The sequence below is a fragment of the Lissotriton helveticus genome, chromosome 9, assembly GCF_964261635.1.
Source record: "Lissotriton helveticus chromosome 9, aLisHel1.1, whole genome shotgun sequence".
Taxonomy (NCBI): domain Eukaryota; kingdom Metazoa; phylum Chordata; class Amphibia; order Caudata; family Salamandridae; genus Lissotriton; species Lissotriton helveticus.
The window spans coordinates 4,092,556-4,100,316 of NC_136070.1; the positions used below are offsets into that span (position 1 = coordinate 4,092,556).

Below are 7,761 nucleotides of genomic sequence, written 5' to 3' on the forward strand. Positions count from 1 at the left end.
TTACACGCAACGCAGAGTAGGTAGCCAAGTTGCTGCACTGAGTTGCATGAAATGGGGAGAGCAGAAATGTGCCATATCTACTAAGGTATGGCACACTTCTGCTCCCTCCTCGCCCTGGCGCACTCAGTGCCATCTGTTCCCATCACAGGCACCTTGTGACGTGCTGCCAGGGTGCCGGAGTTACAAACAAGATTGTTTTGGTGCAGAACAAAGTACCTTCCTACACAAAGACAATCCTTAAAGGCTTTTTCCTTTTTCTGTGCGCTCCAGAAAACATCCAACACAGAAGAAGTACTGAGGAGAAATAAAGATATTTCTCGTTGGTGCGGCTGGTTCTGGCGGACCGGGATAAGACACGAGAGGGCAAAGACGACGACACTCAGTGTATACAAAGAGCAAGGACGTAATCAATGCAAGATTATGACCCACTCTTACTGGGAATTCCTCATTCATGGGATATCATTGCAATCCCCAAACCCTATTAAAAATGAGGTCAGTGTGGTACCCGCATCTATTGGCAAAGGGTAGACGCACGCTGATCCGTTCAGTGTAGAACGCATGCAACGCAGATATTTAAGGGCATCAAAGACCTGTTATTGCTCTAGTTTGTGTGGCAGTATACACTTGCACCTCTAAGGAGTTGAAGGCTGACTGTTGGGGGTCATGAATCTAGTTTGCATGGAGGAGTCTCATTAGTGATCGAAAATAACAAGAACAATTGCTTAATCAACTTAGAACAACCACGAAACTCCACCAAGAGAATCGAGAAAGAGCTGTTAATGTTTCAGTCTTTGTGTCCGGCCGAGTGAGGTTTTTAAGCCGCAGGCTCCACTCCTGGCGGTCCCTTCCATCAACTCCTTCAAGGTTCAGCTTTTCAATGATACGCCTCCCTGAACTGAAAGATTGGGTTCCCATAAGCTGCTCAGCGGGTCATGATAATAACGCCGCCGGATCGCTAGTTGGCATCATTTTAGTCGGAACTACGATGGTAACTGATCGTCTTAGAAACTCCGACTTTCATCATTCTTTACCAATGAGAACATTCTTGGCAAAGGCTTTCACTTTGGTTCTTTTTGCGGGGGTCCAAGAATTTCACCTCTAGCGACGCAATCGAATGCTCCCGGCCGTCCCTTCTAATCATAGCACCAGTTCCGAAAACCAACAAAATAGTACCAGTGACCTTTGCCATTATTCCTAGCTAAAGTATTCAGGTGACCGGCCTGGTTTGCACGTTAAATAAAATGCTAAGTAAATGCTTCGGACCCCCAGGACACTCAGTCAAGAGCATCAAAGGGACGCTGGGAGGCAGGGGCTGGGACAGGCGGTAGCTCGCCTCGATGCGGACCGCCAGCTCGATCCCAAGTCCTAATGACGAGCTTTTTAACTGCAGCAACCTTAATATACCCTATTGGAACCGGAATCAACGCGGTGCTGGCACCAGACTTGCCCTCCAATGGATCCACTTTATATGATTTAGGGTGTTCTCATTCCAATTACAGGGCCTCGAAAGAGTCCTGTATTGTTATTTTTCGTCACTACCTCCCCAAGGGTGGGTAAATTGGGCGCCTGCTGCCTTCCTGGGATGTGGCAGCCGTTTCTCGGCTCTCTCTCTGGAGTCAAACCCTGATTCGCTGTTACTTACGGTCACCATAGAAGTCACAGACTGGACCATTGAGAGTTGATCAGGCAGACATCTGTATGTACTGTCACTGTCATGGGGACGTGCGATCGGCCCGAGGTTCTCTAGAGCCACCTTAGCAGCCAGACGAGTCAGAATCTGTCTTAGTCTGATAAAGGCACGCATCCCAGAAAGTCAGAATGTGTTGGCATGTATTAACTTCAGAATTACCACAGTAATCCAAGTAACAGATGAAGGAATCGAAGCAACAATAACTAATTTAATGAACTATTGACACTTTCACTGTATGGCTGTGTGTTCTGACACGTGCATGGCTTCATCTTTGAGACACACGTATCTACTGGCAGGATCAACCGGGTAGCTGCACCTGCTGGACGGGTTGTTGGGAGCTGCGTGCCCGTCCCTGACCAATCGCACCCATCAGGCACCTACTTTGGGAGCTCCTGCTGGCTTGAAGGCCTGGGGCACAAGTAGGCTTAGCGGCACCGGCAGGCAAAGCCTGCTCCATGATAAGAGAAGGGAGTGGCCGGCAAGGGGCAGCCTGAGCAAGGCACAGGGGTGCGGTGTCCAGCCCTTGGCATCCGGGGTCCGCCCACTTAGTGGTTGGTCCGAGCTCCTACAGAAATTCACTGGGTGGAGAAGGGCAACAGACGGGCGCACAGGGCCCTAACCACCAGGCAGCGTCTGGGACTAGCATCACCGATGCCACTCACTCTGGTCAAAGCACTCCTCAAGTCCGGCTGCTTGGCCTGCGCTCTGCTGAGAGCCCCCCCCCCCAAAAGGCAAACCGTCGAGGAGGACAGTCCAGGCAGGTGGGAGCTCGTCAATGGAGGCTCGCCAAGCAGTCCAGCCCTAAATGGACCTAGTGTGCTTGTTGATCAGAGTACAGTGATAGCTCAACTGCCCCGGTGCAGGCCGCCCTGCCGGAGAGGTCAGCTTTGCATCGCTGCCTGCTCTCCAGGCCTTGAGGAAAGGCCCATCAGAGAGGGCCGGACGGCAGCGACAGGCTGAAGCCCCTGGTGCTCAAAGATGGGAGGGTCCCAGCCCTCGGGGCACCTGGGGTGAAGGACTGGAGGACGAGGGGGTCCTTTATACACTGTCCCTAATAATCTGGAGGAAGGCTACTCCCCTTTCTTGTAATCCATCCGCACTGAGTGACAATGGGGGGGCATCCGAGAAAATGCATCCGAGCTCCTAGTGCCCTGGCTGGGCTCGTACCCTGAAGGGAGCCCTTGGCGGGACTTCCAGGACCAACGGAACACACAACATGCAACCAGATGTGCGAGGGTCAGAGTGCCCACACGCTCAGACTTGAAGGACAGCCATTTGGTCACGCAATGTGCTATGAACAAGGTTTTGCTCCCCCATGAAGGGGACAGGGACTCTGAGGCCTGGTGTCTGAGCCCGATCTGGGTGTCACCCAAGAGGCTATGGGGGAGGGGACTGAAAGAGCGCTGACCCGGGGCTTTGTCAGGGCTTCTGAACCCAGACAAGCGGGGAAAACCTTTTTGTACCTGCGGGACCTCCTTCCTGCACTTTGCGACACGGCGTGTCGGAGAAGGGTGCTGGTCAGTTGGCAGGGTTTGACCAGACATGGGTGCCTTGCTCACTTGGCCACTGGAATCAAGCTAGCCCGGCTGATGAGGGGTGTTACCCCAGAAACCGGTCCTCGGAAGCTTGTTTCCAGTCCAGGGAAGGCATGGCTTGGCAGTTCGGGCTGGACTGTTCCCATGAGGCACAGGGTCAGACTGATTTGCATATGGCCATGTCTGAACTGGGGTGGCAGAGTGGGCTAAAGAACGGTGATGGATCAAACCCAGACCTGTGACTGGGGGCGAGTGTCTGAAAAGCTTCAGTGCTCCGTCCATCATCTCCTTGTGTTTGCTCTTCTCAAGTGCGAGATGATGTGAATCTGGGGCCGTGTAAAATTCCAAGGGCGTTGAGTGGGGGCACCCACAGCAGCCCCATGGAGCGCCTTCTTCACGCAGAATAAGGTAAGGCAATGACTCGCCATGAACAGCCACTCAGGCTGGCTTTAGGTGATGTAGGTATGGCTAAGCCCTGTGCGCCACCGGAACGTCATAAAAAGTGACACTCCGGTGGCGCACAGGGCTTGTAAATATGCCCCCTTGTAGATCTGGGAATGCATCAGCCGTGGGTGTTGAGTGGGCACACCCACAGCTCGCCCACGGACACTCCTTTCATGCAGAGCAATGCATGAAAGGGGCCATATTTACAAGGTCGTGAACCCCCACGCAGGGTGGCTTCGCGTGGCGTGGTCAGTATGGCCCCCCATTGAGCGCCCCTGGAACGACAAACAGCGATGGAGCAGGGGTTGGTAAATATGCCCCCCGTGGGTCAGAGGAGGCCTCTGCCCTGCCACAGTTAGAGAGACACCTGCCCAGGGCAGTGACCCTGTCAGGGCGCACAGGTAAGCGCTGACCTGTGACCCTGGCTGCTCAGGCTGTGAAAGCACGTGCTGCTGAGGGCGGGGGTTCTACCAAGGTTTGCAGGCCCCACAGCTGGGCCGTGGGCTGTCCAGGGCCTAGAGGCGTGCTTCCAGGCACCATCCGAGGCCAGGGGTGGGTTAAAGGCTGACAGCCCCCGATGACCTCACAGAGCTGGATCAGCAGGATCCAGACCCAGGCCCTGAAGGCTGACGTCATCAGGGGATGCTCTCCGGTGATGTCATCACAGGAAGCGCTGCAGTCAGTGGAGGAGGCTGTCTTCAAAGAGTGCCAGACATTCCGCCAGCCATCACACAGTGAGGGGGAGGGGGGCTGTGCTGTAGGGGGGGGGGGGCGGCTGTGCCGTGTGTGGGGGGGGGGCTGTGCTGTGGGGGGGAGTGGGGATTGAGGGGGGGGCTGTGCTGAGCCACCCCTTGGCAGCCTGAGCGAGGCCTCCTGCCTGTTCCTGCCTCCTCGGTGCCTGAAGTGTAAGCGATGCTTTCCTGAGCAGGCGCTCCCGGCTCCTCTCAGCTGCAGCCTGTGACCCTCTGCACCTGGCTTCTGACCCAGTCCAGAGGGTGCTCAGGTTCGCGTTCACGGGGTTTTGGCACAGGGCAGTGCGAGTGGCGTGACATAGGCCCCCGCAGCCCCTGTGGAGCAGGGGGCCCCTGACGCTCCAGGGGCCCCCTCAGCACAGTGCCCTGACCTGAGAGCTCCGGACTGAGCCCAGCTGGGGGCCCCTCTTTATTTATTTATTTTTATTTATGCGATTTTATATAGCGTGAACTTTCCCCGAAGGTGTCAGAGCGCTTTACATAAGAACCAGTTGAAAAATATAAGGATTTAGGATTATATGCATTACAAAAAGGATACACACGGAAAAAATTGCAAATGTACAAGATGTAAAGTCACACAAGGAGGAGATACAAATGGATATACTCTAAGGGGCAGATTTACGGGCCCCTTGCGCCACGTTTACGCCGCTGTTGCGTCACGCAAGGCGGCGTAAACGTGGCGCATCCCTACGACGCATTTACAACGTGACACATCTATGGAGATGCGTCACGGTGTAAGTCCCTGCGCCACATGAAACCTGCGTCAGGTTTCATGTGGGCGTTCCGGTGCGGGGGGGGGGCGTTCCGTCGCAGGAACGCCCCTGGAAAGTGACTCAGTGAAATCTACAAGATTTCACTGAGTCGCTTTCCCAAAGCTGCTACGTCAATTCCTTAAGGAGTGACGCACCATGTAATGTATAGGTGGCCCCTGTGCATTGCAGGAGTTGCGTCGCGATTGCGACGCGACTCCAGCAATGCGCCACCCGTAAGCCAAAAGATGTGTCACGCATCTGCCCTTCCTTGCACCATGGGTGGCGGAGCTGTGGCGCACAATAACTGGCGCATCCCCAGGGATGCGCCAGTTATTGTAAATCTGCCCCTAAGAGTCACACAGGAATGGTAGAGAGTACAAAGGTCTACGCATATACTAGTGATTAGAGTTCTATATATACATAGGGAAGGGATACGAATGGATATACTCTAAGAGTCACATAGGAATGGTAGAGAGTACAAAGGTCTACGCATATACTAGTGATTAGAGTTCTATATATACATAGGGAAGGGATACGAATGGATATACTCAAGAGTCACATAGGAATGGTAGAGCACAAAGGTCTACGCATATACTAGTGATTAGAGTTATCTCTATATACATAGGGAAGGGATACACATGGATATACTCTAAGAGTCACATAGGAATGGAAGAGAGTACACAGGTCTACACATATACTAGTGGTTAGAGGTATCTCTATATACATAGGGAAGGGATACGACTGGATATACTCTAAGAGTCACATAGGAATGGTAAAGAGTACAAAGGTCTACGCATATACTAGTGATTAGAGTTATCTCTATATACATAGGGAAGGGATACAAATGGATATACTCTAAGAGTCACATAGGAATGGTAGAGAGTACAAAGGTCCACAGCATATACTAGTGATTAGAGTTATCTCTATATACATAGGGAAGGGATACGAATGGATATACTCTGAGTCCCATAGGAATGGTAGAGAGTACGAAGGTCTACGGCATATACTAGTGATTAGAGTTATCTCTATATACATAGGGAAGGGATACGAATGGATATACTCTGAGAGTCACATAGGAATGGTGGAGAGCACAAAGGTCTACGCATATACTAGTGATTAGAGTTATCTCCATATACATAGGGAAGGGATACAAATGGATATACTCTAAGAGTCACATAGGAATGGTAGAGAGTACAAAGGTCTACGCATATACTAGTGATTAGAGTTACCTCTATATACATAGGGAAGGGATACACATGGATATACTCTGAGTCACATAGGAATGGTAGAGAGTACAAAGGTCTACGCATATACTAGTGATTAGAGTTATCTCCATATACATAGGGAAGGGATACAAATGGATATACTCTAAGAGTCACATAGGAATGGTAGAGAGTACAAAGGTCTACGCATATACTAGTGATTAGAGTTATCTCTATATACATAGGGAAGGGATACGGATGGATATACTCTGAGTCACATAGGAATGGTAGAGAGTACAAAGGTCTACGCATATACTAGTGATTAGAGTTATCTCTATACACATAGGGAAGGGATACGAATGGATATACTCTAAGAGTCACATAGGAATGGTAGAGAGTACAAAGGTCTACGCATATACTAGTGATTAGAGTTATCTCTATATACATAGGGAAGGGATACAAATGGATTTACTCTGAGAGTCACATAGGAATGGTAGAGAGTACAGAGGTCTACGCATATACTAGTGATTAGAGTTATCTCTATATACATAGGGAAGGGATACAAATGGATATACTCTAAGAGTCACATAGTAATGGTAGAGAGTACAAAGGTCTACGCATATACTAGTGATTAGAGTTATCTCTATATACATAGGGAAGGGATACAAATGGATATACTCTGAGAGTCACATAGGAATGGTAGAGAGTACAGAGGTCTACGCATATACTAGTGATTAGAGTTATCTCTATATACATAGGGAAGGGATACGGATGGATATACTCTAAGAGTCACATAGGAATGGTAGAGAGTACAAAGGTCTACGCATATACTAGTGATTAGAGTTATCTCTATATACATAGGGAAGGGATACAAATTTATATACTCTAAGGGTCACATAGGAATGGTAGAGAGTACAGAGGTCTACTGCATATACTAGTGATTAGAGTTATCTCTATATACATAGGGAGGGGATACGGATTGATATACTCTAAGGGTCACATAGGAATGGTAGAGAGTACAAAGGTCTACGCATATACTAGTGATTAGAGTTATCTCTATATACATAGGGAAGGGATACGAATGGATATACTCTGAGTCACATAGGAATGGTAGAGAGTACAAAGGTCTACTGCATATACTTGTGATTAGAGTTATCTCTATATACATAAGGAAGGGATACGGATGGATATACTCTAAGAGTCACATAGGAACGGTAGAGAGTACAAAGGTCTACACATATACTAGTGATTAGAGTTATCTCTATATACATAGGGAAGGGGTCGGAAGGGGGCAAGTCCCCTGGCCCGGGTCTCCATGGCTGCTGCTCTGAGCTCGGACCCCTGCCGGCCGGTGCCCCTGGTGCCGCCGGAGGGCACAGACGGGCC

General features: G+C 50.3%; 1 pseudogene; it reads right to left on the reverse strand.

Annotated features, from left to right (window-relative positions):
• Positions 1 to 327: 327 nt before the first annotated feature.
• On the reverse strand, positions 328 to 1,999 carry LOC144783628 (18S ribosomal RNA; annotated as a pseudogene).
• Between the last annotated feature and the right edge of the window lie 5,762 nt (positions 2,000 to 7,761).